This window comes from Leopardus geoffroyi, chromosome D1 (genome assembly GCF_018350155.1).
Source record: "Leopardus geoffroyi isolate Oge1 chromosome D1, O.geoffroyi_Oge1_pat1.0, whole genome shotgun sequence".
In the NCBI taxonomy this organism is placed as follows: domain Eukaryota; kingdom Metazoa; phylum Chordata; class Mammalia; order Carnivora; family Felidae; genus Leopardus; species Leopardus geoffroyi.
Genome location: NC_059329.1, coordinates 91896845 through 91911836, shown reverse-complemented (window position 1 = coordinate 91911836; position 14992 = coordinate 91896845). Strand labels below are relative to the sequence as shown.

Below are 14992 nucleotides of genomic sequence, written 5' to 3'. Positions count from 1 at the left end.
GGGGGCCTTTGCCCTGTTTACCTAACCTTATTTACCTAATCTTGTTTACCCAAACTTGGGTGTGTTCATCCTGTGGCTTTCTAATTCTTTATGCCTTGTTAACCCATCAGTGCAAGCTCAGGGAATTCCTAAGCTTATTCCCACAAGTGGGCTAGAATTTTGCTGTATCTGTCTACTGTGGCAGTTTTAAACCTATGACAATAAGAAGACTATTTATTGTGGAAGGAAGCAGAAGGGACTGGGAAACACAGAGGCTTAGCTAAGATGGATTATATGGTGACATCTTACATGTGATATTAACCTCTCTGTTCACATTACATCCCATCTTTATTACAGGCTTCTAAGTCTAGTGTTATAATGGGAAATGATGCTGATAATTATATATATGTGATATAATAAATATAAATGATATTTTTATCTTTTTTATGCAATGTTTATACTTTATATATTTATGAAAAATCATAATTAATGCTAATGGATGAGTGCAGAAATAGGCTCTTGGCTGTCATAGGGGCATTCCACTGCTTGGTGATCAAATGGGCTCAGGAACAGGGAGTCCAGTCTAGGGAGGTCTAATATGACAGGTGGGGGCAGAGCAGTGAAAATCTAGATTGAGGAGGAATATTGAAGATAAGCCAAGTAAAAGCATTAGGCTGAAGCTGCCTATCTATTGTACCTCAGTAAGGTCGGGGGTTTGGATGAAACTCTAGGTAACATTTTAGGAGAGGGATGAGCAAGATACGAGGATCCCAGGCAGAACATAAATAAAGAATGGAGCTTGGGAAGAATTTCCACCTCTAGAGTGGACAAAGGGATTAAAGCAGGAGACCAGTTGAAGTTCAGTGTTTTTTTCAATGCATTTTACATCAGTTCAGCAAGGGGTTGAAGAATCATCCAGAAATTCAGAGGACACCTAAGGACAAGGACCTCATTCCTGGCATACTGGACCCTGGGTCAAAAACAAGATCAATGCAAGGACAAGTGATACACCCATATATTTTCATACTGTGTCTGAAATGGCACAGAAACTTGCTATCACTCCGTGTGTCTAAGAAAGATATCAATGAATCCATGTGAGAAGGATGAGGCTAAAATGCCTGCCATCCAAACAAACTAAAATATGTCAAACATCTCTTATTGCATCAATTAAATGCCCCTTCACATTACTCATTACTATTTTTGTTTCTTTACTGGCCTCATAAACATATACAAAAAAATACACAATACTGTTCACCATTTACTTCGTGCTCTCTCTCTTCAAAGACCTCCTAATTTCTCCTCCTTTTTGCCCCACTGGAGAGGGAGGCAGTGTGTAAACATGGAAAGAAAACAGACTTCAGAGTTAGACAAACTGGGCTTTGACTTTCAGCCCTGGTACTCCCTAGCTGTGAGACCTTGAGAAAAGTTTAAAAAATTAGCCAATGTTTATTGGAAACTAATATCTGGCACAGTTTTAGGCAGTTTCTATAAATTAAATTTACCTCAACGTTGAAAGCTAGGTGCCACTGTCCTGAGAAAACTCGGTCACAGAAAAACATTAAGTAACTTGCACAAGATTACACAGCTAGAGTGTGACAGAACCGTGAAGAAACCCAGGTCTCCTGAATCTAGAGCATCCTTTGTTATCTATTTACTGCTCTTAGTTTTACTAATCTGTGTTCAGATTAGTTTTACTAATCTGTCCTTATGTATAAAACAAGGAAATGGTGATCATCTCTTCAAAATGTTATAAGGAAAATGTGCATAAAATTATAGGCATGTGGAAGACAAAAAATATTGATTCCTTCCCGAAGTCTTTCTGCCAATGATAAGATCTCTAGCCATAAATACAAAAATTCACTAAGTATCTGCTATTCAAATGTACCCTTGAGTACCTTTAAATGAAGATGTTTCTTTACAAAAAGCACTGGATGGGGCGCCTGGGTGGCGCAGTCGGTTAAGCGTCCGACTTCAGCCAGGTCACAATCTCGCGGTCCGTGAGTTCGAGCCCCGCGTCAGGCTCTGGGCTGATGGCTCAGAGCCTGGAGCCTGTTTCCGATTCTGTGTCTCCCTCTCTCTCTGCCCCTCCCCCGTTCATGCTCTGTCTCTCTCTGTCCCAAAAATAAATAAAACGTTGAAAAAAAAAATTAAAAACAAAAAGCACTGGATGATGTATGTAAATGATGAATCACTGAAAGGTACACCTGAAACTAATATTACACTGTATGTTAACTCACTAGAATTTAAATAAAACCTTAAAAAAAAAAGGGCATTTCTTTTGGTGAAGAAGTCTACACTAGCTTGGCATTTATAAATTTGGAATATTGTGTATTTTACTTTTTTAGAGTTGGGGTAAAATTAGCATTCCAACCCCAGGGGTGTTCTTAAAACAAACAAAAACCAAAGCATTCAAAGCAACATGGAATTTTACTTGAACTCTCTGTACTGTCTGAATCTTATTGTGATTTACACACTTGGAAAGTTCTTCATATATCCTAGTTTCTACTCTAAGAAAATGTTATCTTTCCTGTTCTCACTTGACAAAGACTATTGAACTATTTGAAACAATTATATCACTTACGCTGTAATTATGGAATTGCTTCTTTTGCACCTGTCCTAAAATTTGATATTGTTATTGATTGAGGATGCTCCACTGTGAATTCCAAGTGCACTTGAAATCTCATTTTATGAAGAAATATAATTATTTGACCTTTCTGCTTCTAGCCACCTGACAGCTGATAGTGCTCTTGATGATGGCAGGTTTGGGTGCATAATCTTATATTTATTTTGCAACTCAGTACATTAATAGCTGTGCCTTTTGTTTTTACTTGTAATGATTTTCTGTGTGCCCACTTTGTATTGAATTTGGGTTTTTTGTTTTGTTTTGTTTTGTTTTGTTTTTATTTTTTATTTTTTTGGCATTGGAATTCCTTTTGTCTATCCTTGACCACATCTCTAGTCTCTCTGCAGGTCAGAACATTCACCTTTCATCCAGTCAGGTATAAACATCTCTTCAAAGTCACTCTTAACCAGGAATGGTAACTAATATAACTTTTCTACTTCTTAGCCCCAGTTTTTGAGTTCATTATGAAATGTTATTTCTGATATTCTGGTTAAGTCTGTGCTTAGGTCAAACATGTAGGGAATATACAAAACAATCTAGTGGAAGATTTTCCCATTTACACAACCTTCTGTGTCATTATTTCTAATTTTACAAAGTCCCAAGTATGTAGGTAATGAATTACAATGTTGCAGTCTCCATGAGCTTTCCTAAAATGATACATTATTTGTTTTATATCACTGTAAAATAGAACATTTTATTGAAATGTTCTATTCTTTCTTAACAAAGAATAAGGCATTCTTCTGTATATTTTGTAAAAATGCAGTCTGTCTCCAGAAAGTATTTAAATAGGAATGCACAACCTTGTCTAATGGCTTCAGACCATTTGTTTAGCTTCTCTTGGATAAGTGACAGTCTCTTTTTGTCCTTAGAACAAGTCCTCATCCACGTTCTTCCAACAGGTGCATTAGTGCTGGAAGACTGTCAGGTGGATAATGAGAATTCAGCATCTTGAGAAGCATGTCATATTTCTGAAAGTGATGGAAAGTCATTTCCCACCTCTTTCCTAGGGTAGATGTCTTATTTTCCTGCCAATCTCCTGGCATCACATTAGTCACACATTCTTGATCTGGTCACATTCATCAAATAAACAATTTTTATCAATTATGTGACAGTTTATATTGTCCAAACTTGTCATGAGCCCCACTGATTTTTCAGCATCTTTCCACAGATACATCCGATACCCTCATTCACCACTGCACCTCAGTGAGAGGTGCAGATGGAAACATCGATGCCTAGAAAAACCTTCCCTCACTGTGTTCCACCAGGACAACTGCTGTTCATTCTTTAGATTCTAACATAGGGATTGACCCATTCAGGAAACCCGTCTCTCTTTGTCTATCCACATCCATCCATGTTTTCAGACTGAGGATAACTGTTTTTCATTTCTGCCCCCAAAGCACTTTGGGTACTTTGTACTATTATAGTACTTCACACAGCGTGATAACGTGTGTGTCTCCCAATCTAAACTGCAAACTCCATGAGAAGCTTTAGTTCTATATGTAAAAAGAAAACAGGAAACCATCAAAGATATAAAAAAAAGTGACATACTTCAAGCTATGTTTCATTACAATGAAGGCTTCTTCACATCCATTCTGTTGGTTTCTGGCAGTGACTACATGAAGTAATAAACCAGCAAGTTGTTTAATACATAATCTAGGGAAGATGCTCATTGATTCCTTACTAGTTTTCATTTCATGTTTATCTTCTGGTATAATTTAGTAACTTTACTTCTGATACCTCAGTAATTTCATTTCTAAAGATGATGCTTAAAACCATATTTAAGAATTCTTGGGGCGCCTGGGTGGCGCAGTCGGTTAAGCGTCCGACTTCAGCCAGGTCACGATCTCACGGTCCGTGAGTTCGAGCCCCGCGTCGGGCTCTGGGCTGATGGCTCAGAGCCTGGAGCCTGTTTCCGATTCTGTGTCTCCCTCTCTCGCTGCCCCTCCCCCATTCATGCTCTGTCTCTCTCTGTCCCGAAAATAAATAAACGTTGAAAAAAAAATTAAAAAAAAAAAGAATTCTTACATTGCAATTCTGTTGAACGCTTCGTATCTGTCCTCATACCATTCATATCCTCTTATTATTCCTTTTGCTATACCGTTATTCTCATTTTATAAGTGCAATACCTTTTGCTACATCTTTGCAATGGGCATAGAGGTTGGAACTGGTGAACTGTGAATTCTATGTGGAATGACATCGATTAAATAAGCAGGAAAGTCACCTATTCAATTGTATAATCAACCATATTCTGATTTTTTTTTTCAGATTTATTGGAGTGCTTAGGGAAATTGCTAAGGAGATATAAAAAATCTAAGTAAATGATAACAAAAGACAAGTAAGTGGAGACTTATAAGGGAAATGAGAATCATAATATTCAACTCATTTGTAAATGTCTGTTTCAATAAGTCTAATAAATACTTGATAAATTTTCTAATTTAATATATTTACTAAAACACAGAATATTTAGTTTACCAAAATATGTAATATGACTATATAGGAGAGATTGAGAGAAGAGATATAATATGGGAGTGGAAATAAAAGAGCTAAATTCTAAAAAATACTAGTGAAGAAAGACATTTAGGGAGAATGTCTAAAACTGAAAAAAACAGTAAACACATATTTAGGCATCATATTTAGAAATTAACTTTCTAAAGTATTTCTGAAGTATCAGAAAAATGTACTTAAAATACTTAAAAAAAGTTAAAAGTGTATCCAGAGAGGGTGTCTAGAGAGTGAAACAAGGCACTAAAAAGAGATGAGAAAGAAAACAAATTTATCAAAAAAACGTTTATTACATTTGAATATTAAAATGGTTAATCTTATTAATTTACAAGTTTTAAGTAAAACAGGCATCTACTGTTTATGACTTAAAGGATTTTAGGGGCACTGGATGGCTCAGTTGGTTAAGTGTCAGACTCTCTATTTCTGCTCAAGTCATGATCTCACTGTTCATGAATTTGAGCCCTGCGTCTAGCTCTGTGCTAACAGCATGGAGCCTGCTTGGGATTCTCCCTCTCCCTCTCTCTCTCTGCCCCTCTCCTACTCACTCTCTCAAAATAAACAAACATTAAAAAAATACTTTAGTTTTTAGTTCAAAGCTCTATGGTTTAAAAAAAAAAAAACAACAACTTTGTTTTATACTGTAAGAGTAAGCTGAGCTATTTGGGAGGTACACTGGACTTCTAAGTCTAATTTCTGAAAACTAGTGTGTGTATATATCTATTATATGACATACAAGTAGGAAAGTAGAAGTAAAAAAACAAAAACAAAAAAACTTTCTGCCATGGGCCTCCCATCTATTAGGTGTATGTGTATTTGTTGAGTGTATTTCATGTTAGTGGAAGAGAATAAACCTGTAAATATCTAACCAAATTAAAAGCAAAAATAAATCGAATAATTCAGAGATGGACAATGTCAAAACCCACAGTAAGAAAAAATACCCTCAGTGCTTCTCAAGGCAAAAATATTTTTTTTCTCATTCTGCCTCTTGTGCTCAATCAATACGACTGAAACATGGTTTTCTATTGCCTTTTCTATATTTTTATAAGTCACATGTCCCCCTTCAAGACTTTATTTTATTCTTGCACTTATTATGCGTCTTAAGGTGAGACAGGCACAGAAATTGAACCACTTTCTATCCTCCAAAGGGATACACGATGTTTGCAAAATAAATCATTGTATTTCATGCCATTGCAGTTTTTCTATCATTTCTCTGTGGCAAGTTGAAATGTGTGGTTTTTGAAGCTTAAGGAAGTGTTTTTGGTTTAGAGACACTTCCTGTAAATAATGCACATATTTAGTAGAAGGAGGAGGAAGAAGAGGAGGAGATTTGGAGAAGGACTGAAGGGAAAGAGAAAGTGAAGGTGGGGAACAAAGAAAAAAAAAGAATCTAAGGAAAAATTTTGGATTTAAATTCTATCAAGAGAAAAGTCCCTTAACTAGATTGCATTTCCCAAAGTGAGGCTAGTGTTGTATTTGAAAATCATTGTCATCTTTGTATTTGTTTTGATGTTGATTAAACTCCTTCCACAGTGTTGTTTTCCTTTACTTTCTTTACTCTCCTTGATCTTTAGCCTCCTCATTTCTTCTCTTCTTTCCTTCTTCTACTTTCCTCCTCCCCACTATTTCCCCCTTTTCTCCTTGTTTACCTCTCCCCTCCTCCTTCCTGTGCACCGCCAACAACATTTCCACCACATAATGATGCTTCTGGACATTGGAATAACAGGAACACCAGACATTTTTCAGCGGGTGCCATGGCAGCCTGCTAAATTGCAGCTCTGCGAGAGACCTTCTTCCCAGAGAGCTGATGTGAGAATCTAGCCGCACACGACACACCTGCCATGCTCCTTAGACTAAGTGAGAATAATCTTTCTTCAGATGACAGCCTGTTGATGAGTATTCCCAGGTCCAAGATGCAACCCAGATTCTAATTAACCTGATTAAGCCTGTTGTACATGACTCAATTTTTTTTCTTCCTTTGATCAAGTTGTCACTATCTATTTGGATATTCATCTTTTTTCCTGTTATTTACTAGTCAGGAGGTGCTACAAATAGAAACAACACAAGGCACCTACTTCTATGTTGCTATTATCCTCTCTGGCGCCCTTGCTTCTCTCACAGGTCAAAAGCAACAGCATCATTGACAAGTTTGAGATCTAAAAGCATAATTATGATGTACTAATGTCTAAAATCATGTGTGTCGAGCATGGGGAGATTCATGGTGTTCAAACAGCCAGGATTAAGAAGAGTATACTCTGACCGATAAAATAAAAATATTCTTTACTCCCATGGAAGTCTTGGCCATGCTGTGGTAGAGTGTTTCATAAAAGGGATGACCTACATGGAAGTACAATCGCAAAGCCTTGTAGCATACTTGTGGTTTTAAAGATTAGTTGCAGAAACTTAGTAACTACACTCCCATTGATGTTCAACATGCAGGTCATTTACAGGTCACTCTAAATGTTTCAGTAACGAAGAACACAGAATGCATATGATACAAGGATTAGAATTTGACTGCCTTTCATGGCTTCAACCTTTGAATTCACAACATGCTTGTTTTGGTTTTTAATTTTTTATGTTTTCATAGAGGGAGCATGTACACAGATTTCAATTAATTATTACCTTCAGACCATAAAACATTGTTATATTTAAATCACATGCATACCTTTTCAATTTTTAATTTATATGTATATTTATTCAAATGTTAACTTGAATATATACACTATGATGTTAAATATATATTTATCTAATTATTATTTATTTTTTTAATGTTTATTTATTTTTGAGAGACAGAGACACAGACTAAGTGCAAGGCAGGGGGCAGAGAGAAAGGGAGACACAGAATCCAAAGCAGGCTCCAGGCTCTGAGCTGTCAGCACAGAGCCTGATGCGGGGCTTGAACTCACAAACTGTGGGATTATGACCTGAGCCAAAGTCGGACACTCAACTGACTGAGCCACCCAGGCGCCCTTATATAATTATTTTTAATAATATAATGGATATTGGTGCACAGGGGCCATGCTAATTTTCTCTGTATTGTTCCAATTTTAGTATATGTACTGCCAAAGCGAGCACTGATTTTGGTGAAATTACTGTGTGTCAAGTTAAAACATTACCAACAACTTGAATCTAGATATTTATGCCTTTTTCTTATCCACTTGTCACCACCAAGTGGTAAGGTATAGTCAATTTGTTTAATGTTAGCTCGCTTTTTTTTTTTTTAATTTTTTTTTTCAACCTTTATTTATTTTTGGGACAGAGAGAGACGGAGCACGAACGGGGGAGGGGCAGAGAGAGAGGGAGACACAGAATCGGAAACAGGCTCCAGGCTCTGAGCCATCAGCCCAGAGCCCGACGCGGGGCTCGAACTCACGGACGGCGAGATCGTGACCTGGCTGAAGTCGGACGCTTAACGACTGCGCCACCCAGGCGCCCCGTTAGCTCACTTTTTAATGTATTTTTAGTATACACATATATTTCTTGGTCTTGCTTTTTAAAGAATATGTAGTCTTATGTAAACTGCTTTTTAAAATTTTTTTCAAATGTTTATTTTTGAAAGAGAGAGACAGACAAAGCATGAGCTGGGGAGGGCCAGAGACACAGAATCCAAAGTAGGATCCCGGCTCTGAGCTGTCAGTACAGAGTCCGATGCGGGGCTTGAACTCACGAACCATGAGATCATGACCTGATCTGACATCTGACACTTAACCTACTGAGCCACCCAGGCGCTCCTGTAAACCTACTTGTTTTTTTTTTTTTTTTTTTTTATATTGCATTATGACATTAAAACTCATATTTTACATGGAACATTAATTCAATATTCACTGCTCTATAATATTCTATTGAGAATGTATCACAATTTATTATTTCTCCTGTCAAAAGACATTTCTGCCATTTCCATATTTATTGCTATTATGAATTATGATGCTATGCATATTTTTATATATATCTCACAGGACACAAATGCCAAAATGTCTTTGTATATATACTTGGAAGCAAAACAAGTCAGAGGATATTTGAATATTTAAATTTAAAAGAATGCCACACTGTTTTCTAAATTGCTTGAATCAACCATCAGTTTTTAAGAAATCCATATGCTTACTAATATTTTTCATTAAGTTTTCCAGTTGAATGGATATAAAATGGTAATTAATATAAACATTCCATATATTCATTGGCCATTAATATTGTTTCAACTATAAATGGCTTGCTAATATCTGAGTACATTTTTATTGAGTTGTTTATATCATTCTTATTTATTATTGAGGATATTGAGGATACAGATATTTATCTCTATCTTTAGCTATATCAGTTCTATGTGCCACAACTGTCTTCTCTAATTAATGGTTTATCTTTATATTTTCTTTAATGCCCTTTTGGCAAATGTAAGTTTTAAGTTTACTTTTTAAGAGCATTTTCTTTTTGTGCTTAATTCTTCTGTATCTTGATGAAGAAATCTTACTTACAAAAATCTAATAACACATTCTTTAAAAACTCAACTGTTGGGGCGCCTGGGTGGCGCAGTGGGTTAAGCGTCCGACTTCAGCCAGGTCACGATCTCGCGGTCCGTGAGTTTGAGCCCCGCGTCGGGCTCTGGGCTGATGGCTCAGAGCCTGGAGCCTGCTTCCGATTCTGTGTCTCCCTCTCTCTCTGACCCTCCCCCGTTCATGCTCTGTCTCTGTCTCAAAAATAAATAAAAACATTAAAAAAAAATAAAAAAAAAACACTCAACTGTTATTTGGCCTTCATCAAGGTCATAACAGCAATTAAATAGACAAAGGAAGTCTCTTCAACCTGTAGTGTTGAGATGACATTATATTAAAAAATAAATAAATAAAAACAGAAACTTTGGCCCCTATGTAATGTCTTACATTGTAAGACAATTATTTTGAAATGTGTCATAGAGGTAAACATAAAAGCTAAAGCTATATGGTTTCTAGAAGAAAATAAGATAATATCTTCACAATTTGGTAGTAAGCAAAAATTTCTTAGAACTCATAAAGTACTAACTACAGAAGAAAATTAATGTTAAAGTAATAATGATAAAAAAATAATAAAGGCATGTAAAGCATAGTGTTTTTAATTTGCTAGTGAAGATTTTCAAGTGGCAAACAAAACAGCTAAGCAATTAGCAATAGTCCAAGAGTAGGTAAAAACATAACAAGGTTCATCAAGGGGAATACTGGTCAGATATATGACCTTGAGTTCTGTCTACCGAGCAGAGCGACCATATGTCCACTTTCAGTTCTGCATAGCTGGTGCTGAGTTTGAACAGGTGCAATATCCCAGTGGATGCCACTGCATTCCAGTTTAGATGAACCATCCGTGAAAACAGGCTCAGGCATTTAGTAGAGCCTCTGCGAACCCAGGGCCCCACTGAGCCAGCAGATTTGCTTTAGGCAGTAGAAAGGAGGACAAAGCTCCCCCAAAAGGGATAGCTGCAACTTCCTCATGTAAAAAGCCAAGATGCTGAAGGGGCCAAAACACAACTGTACTCATGAATATGCCATTTCCACTTTCCAAGTGAGTTTTAGTGGACTCTTCCAAAAGGGGACATGCCAAAAGGGGATTATCAGGCTAAAGAGTCATGAGGCCTCTTGCATCAAACATTCATGTCAACAAAAGCACAGTAGCCATCTAATAACTAGTTTCCAAAAGGGATGCACCCTATAGCAGAGTCAGGGAAGTGATGAGTCAAAAACACAAAGAAGATCTCAGGATAAAGGATGACACCCTTTGCCAAAGGTTCCCATTGGCAAAACCATATGCCATGGAAACATGTTGCTCAAAGTGATCATTTGGGTTGTGGGGCTCCAAATGTAAACAGCATGTAAACAGCTTGTTAAACAGTTTCCAATGAAGCCTTTGGTTTGGTCCCCACTCGAAGGATGCTGATTTGAGGTTAGCCAATATAAGAGACCAAGTAGAATGCCCACGTGAGGCATACTGTCTCCAAAACCTAAAAGTCAATAAGGTCTTGGGTCGCCTTTTCGGTAATATTGTTGAATAAAGAGAAGCAATTTTCCCTGAATGCCAGAGAAACTGCGATTGTGACCCTACCCACATAGTGCCAAGAGACTTCACTTGGTAAGTGGGCCCCTGAATTTTTGTCGGTTTATCACTCACTCCTGCTGATGGAGGTGTGAAAGCACTGCAGTCCGGACCTTTGGGCGTGACAGTTCTAGCTTGCCAATGAACAGGGAATCACCCTTATAGTGAAAGCTTTGCACACCAGAATGTAGAGACATTCATGCCAAATCCTGACCACAGGTGGGGAATGACAGAAGTTTAGATAACCCTGCAGAGTAATGTAAATGTATATGAGAGGCTTTGCGACATGAATGCCAATTAGTCTTGGTTCTTGGGTGCCTTTGGGATAGAAAACAAGTGTTGGCAATGTTGAAGGCATTATAACAAGTGCCATTAGTTCCTGCCATCAATATCTACAAAATAATATAACAGTATTACAATAATCATAATATCCACAAAAACTGGGAACACAGGAGCAAGAATGGAATCCAATTGGCTTTGTTGCGTTAGATTCCAACTCCTGTTGGCTTTACAACTGATGGCACAGGGCGTAGCACTGCAGTCTTGAATCTCCTACTACCTGTGATGCATAAAGTCCTTAATCAAGGCTGTGATTTCTCTTTCTCTTCCTCAGATACTGTATTGCTTCCCTTATACCAGCTGCATGAGGACAAGGAGACAGATTGACTTATGTCCCTCACTACCAGTTTTCTACATGCCACAGTCTCTGAACAAGCAAATCCCCCCTTGACTGTATAAGCATTCACAGTACAAGCATGTGAAACAATAGAAATAGTGTATGAGCGGTGGAACCACAAATAATATTAAATTGGCCCATTTGCCAATAGGTCATTTTATCAGTCTTAGAAATCCAATCTAGGGAAGTTTAAGCATGTATACTTGTCAATGCCTCGTTTACGGTTTCCCAAAGGTTTTTGTTTGTCTGCTTGTTTTTATTCCTGTCTCGGGGAAATCTGAGAGGGTCAAAGCTTTGTTGTAGCAGCCAGGACCCAACGCAGAAACAAATGAGCAAAATCTCTCAGACTTTCACATTTCATGTGTGGGCGGCTCTACGGTTGGCATGGTAACCTGCAGAAGAGGCCCAGCTGCTACCATTTTTCCTGACCAAGCAGCAGGTGCCTCAAACCCCCTACTCCCCAAACTTGCAAGGAACTAGCCGAAAATTTAGTAATTGCCCTGGTTCATGCCCAGAGAAGCTGCAAATAGCCCTCCTTCCACTAACGGTGCGGATGTGTGTCTTTATAAATATGTCCTGAAGCAGAGGTGGGCAGGTGAGGCTCTCCACCATCTGTACAAATCTCTGCCAATATAATGGATGGACTTGAGCACGACTGCCAGCTTGGTGAGAAGTCACCCTACCTGCAGGAGGGTTAGCAGCAATCAGGGCACCGTTTAGACAGCTGTCTTTAACCCACTTTCCGATACACAGCCTGCAAATATCTCACCAATGTCTCCTTATAAACACACTTGATAGCCATACAATTTGATCAACGCGTTTGCTGCTGGTTCCAATGTACCTCCCTCACACCTCATAAAACACTTCATTTTTCTTTTCTAGAAATCTGTGTCTCATCAACATCTAATCCCTGGTACCAAACTACCAAGAACTGTGAAGTGTTTGAGACTCTGCCCTACCTACAAGGTCACAACTAAGCCTGCCTTGGCTTCATGGGTGCTAGAAGAAAACACAAGACTTCCAGGTCAGAGCAATGAGCCAGAGTATTAGCACTTGCGACAATTTTCTAAACCTCAATTCCCACACAGAGTGATGAAAAGAGTCAGGTGACACCTGCACATGCAGGTTATATTAGAGGAGAGAAACCCGAAGCTTAGGGAACCTGAATCTTAAACAATGCCCTGGAGGGGGCAGTTTCTTTGTTATCATGGACAGGAAGCAAACCTACCCTTTGCTCCAGAGGTGGATGCTAGTTCTATTTTCCAAGGCTTTTCAATATGCAATATTAACAGAGTAGTCCAGAACAAAAGCAGTCAGTACCTCTGCTTTCAAAACATGTTCAGACATCTGTGGAAAATTGTCACCCACCACTTTGATAAACACTTTGGCCTTATCTACAACTTAGTTAAACATATCTCTCCCTATAACCCAGCAATTCAACTTGTAGGTATTTATCCAAAGGAAATGCAAATGAATGTGTATAAAAGGCTTGTACTAAATGATTATAGCAGCTTTATTCATTATTAACCAAACATCTCACCTATACATCAACAGGAGAACGGATAAACAGATTGTGGCATAGTCATACAATGGGGTACCACTCAGCAGTGGGTAGAACTTAAAAATATTCTTTGGAGTTACAAAAGCAAGAATGAGTACATATAATTTCATTAATATGTACTTCTAGAATGTTGAAAACTAATTTCTAGTAATAGAAATAAAGTTTGTAGTTATTAGGAGGTTTAGTCTGGGATCAGGCATGAAGGAACTTTCTGGGGTGACATATTTATCAAAATTTATCTAAGTATACATTTAAGATCTATACATCTACAGTGTATAAATTATGTGAAATTAAAACAAATTAGCTTTGACATTTAAATGTTTAGTTCCTCTGAAACTAATATTTTTGTATCAAGTCTGGAGTTTGATTTATAAAAACAACCATGTTGTACAGGCTTGTGTCAGACACTGTTGTCATGTTTTACAAATATTAACTAATTTAACTCTCACAACATTACTCTTCTTATCCCTTTCACAAATGAGGAATCTGAGGCACAAAGTAGTTAAATACTCAAGATCACACAGGTAGGAAGTGGCATAGATTTGAAACCATGGAAGCTCATCACTACCCCGTACTGACTTCCAATACTGTCTTACCTTTTTGGTTGTTGCACTTGTTGTGACACATTTGAAGGACTGATATACACAAATCAACACTAAGTCAATAATTATGACCCTGAGTTGCCATTTTGGATGATAATTTTATTGCCTTGAATATGGTCTCTTATATCATCAAGACAAATTACTTGAATTATTTAGACCTATGCTGCCCAGTAACTAATAACCACCAATGCCACATGGCTATTTAAATTTAGATTAAAATAAATTTAAGTTTAGTTCTTCAGTCACATGAGACGCTTTTCAAGAGGTTAATGGCCATATGTGCTAGTGGCTACCATATTGGACAAATGTGTTACAAATATAAAACAGATCCACCATCCACAATAGTGCTGCTATTAGACAGCACTAGGCTAGAGTCATCCTATTCAAAGGGTTTTCTGAGGCCAACGACTTGGACACTCACTACCTGGGCATTCTCTGGACATGTAGGACCCAGACCTATTGAGGAAGAATCTGTGTTTTAATGAGATTACAAGTTATTGGGGCACCTGAGTGGCTCAGTCAATTAAGTGTCCAACTCTTGATTTTGGCTCAGGTCATGGTCATGAGGTCGAGCCCTGCAGCAGGCTCCATGCTGAGTGTGGAACCCACTTAAGATCTCTCTTTTTCCTTCTGTCCCTCCCCTCCCTCTCTAGCTCAAAAGAAAACAAACAGAGAAACAAATGGAAAAATAAAAAATAAAAAACCATAAGACTCCAAGCTATTAAAACATGTATTAGTCGGTATTTCTGATGTGATGTTAAATTTGACATAGCCATTAAATATGATTAATGAATTGATGTCATTCTGAGTCTGTATTCAACTTCTCCTAATGAACTGATTCTAGTATTCTTACTTTTTCAAAAAATTGTTTCTTAGGCTCCAACAAACTGAATAATCTGACATACACGTACATCTGATAATTATACATGCAGTAAATCTAAATTTTACAGTTATCCCAAACTGATGACTAGTCTATGAAGAATTTACAACTCAATCCTGTG

The 14992-nt window shown here is 37.7% G+C and overlaps 1 pseudogene; it reads right to left on the bottom strand.

The window, feature by feature from the left end:
- Nucleotides 1-8075: 8075 nt before the first annotated feature.
- Nucleotides 8076-8176, bottom strand: LOC123602780 (annotated as a pseudogene).
- Nucleotides 8177-14992: the final 6816 nt, after the last annotated feature.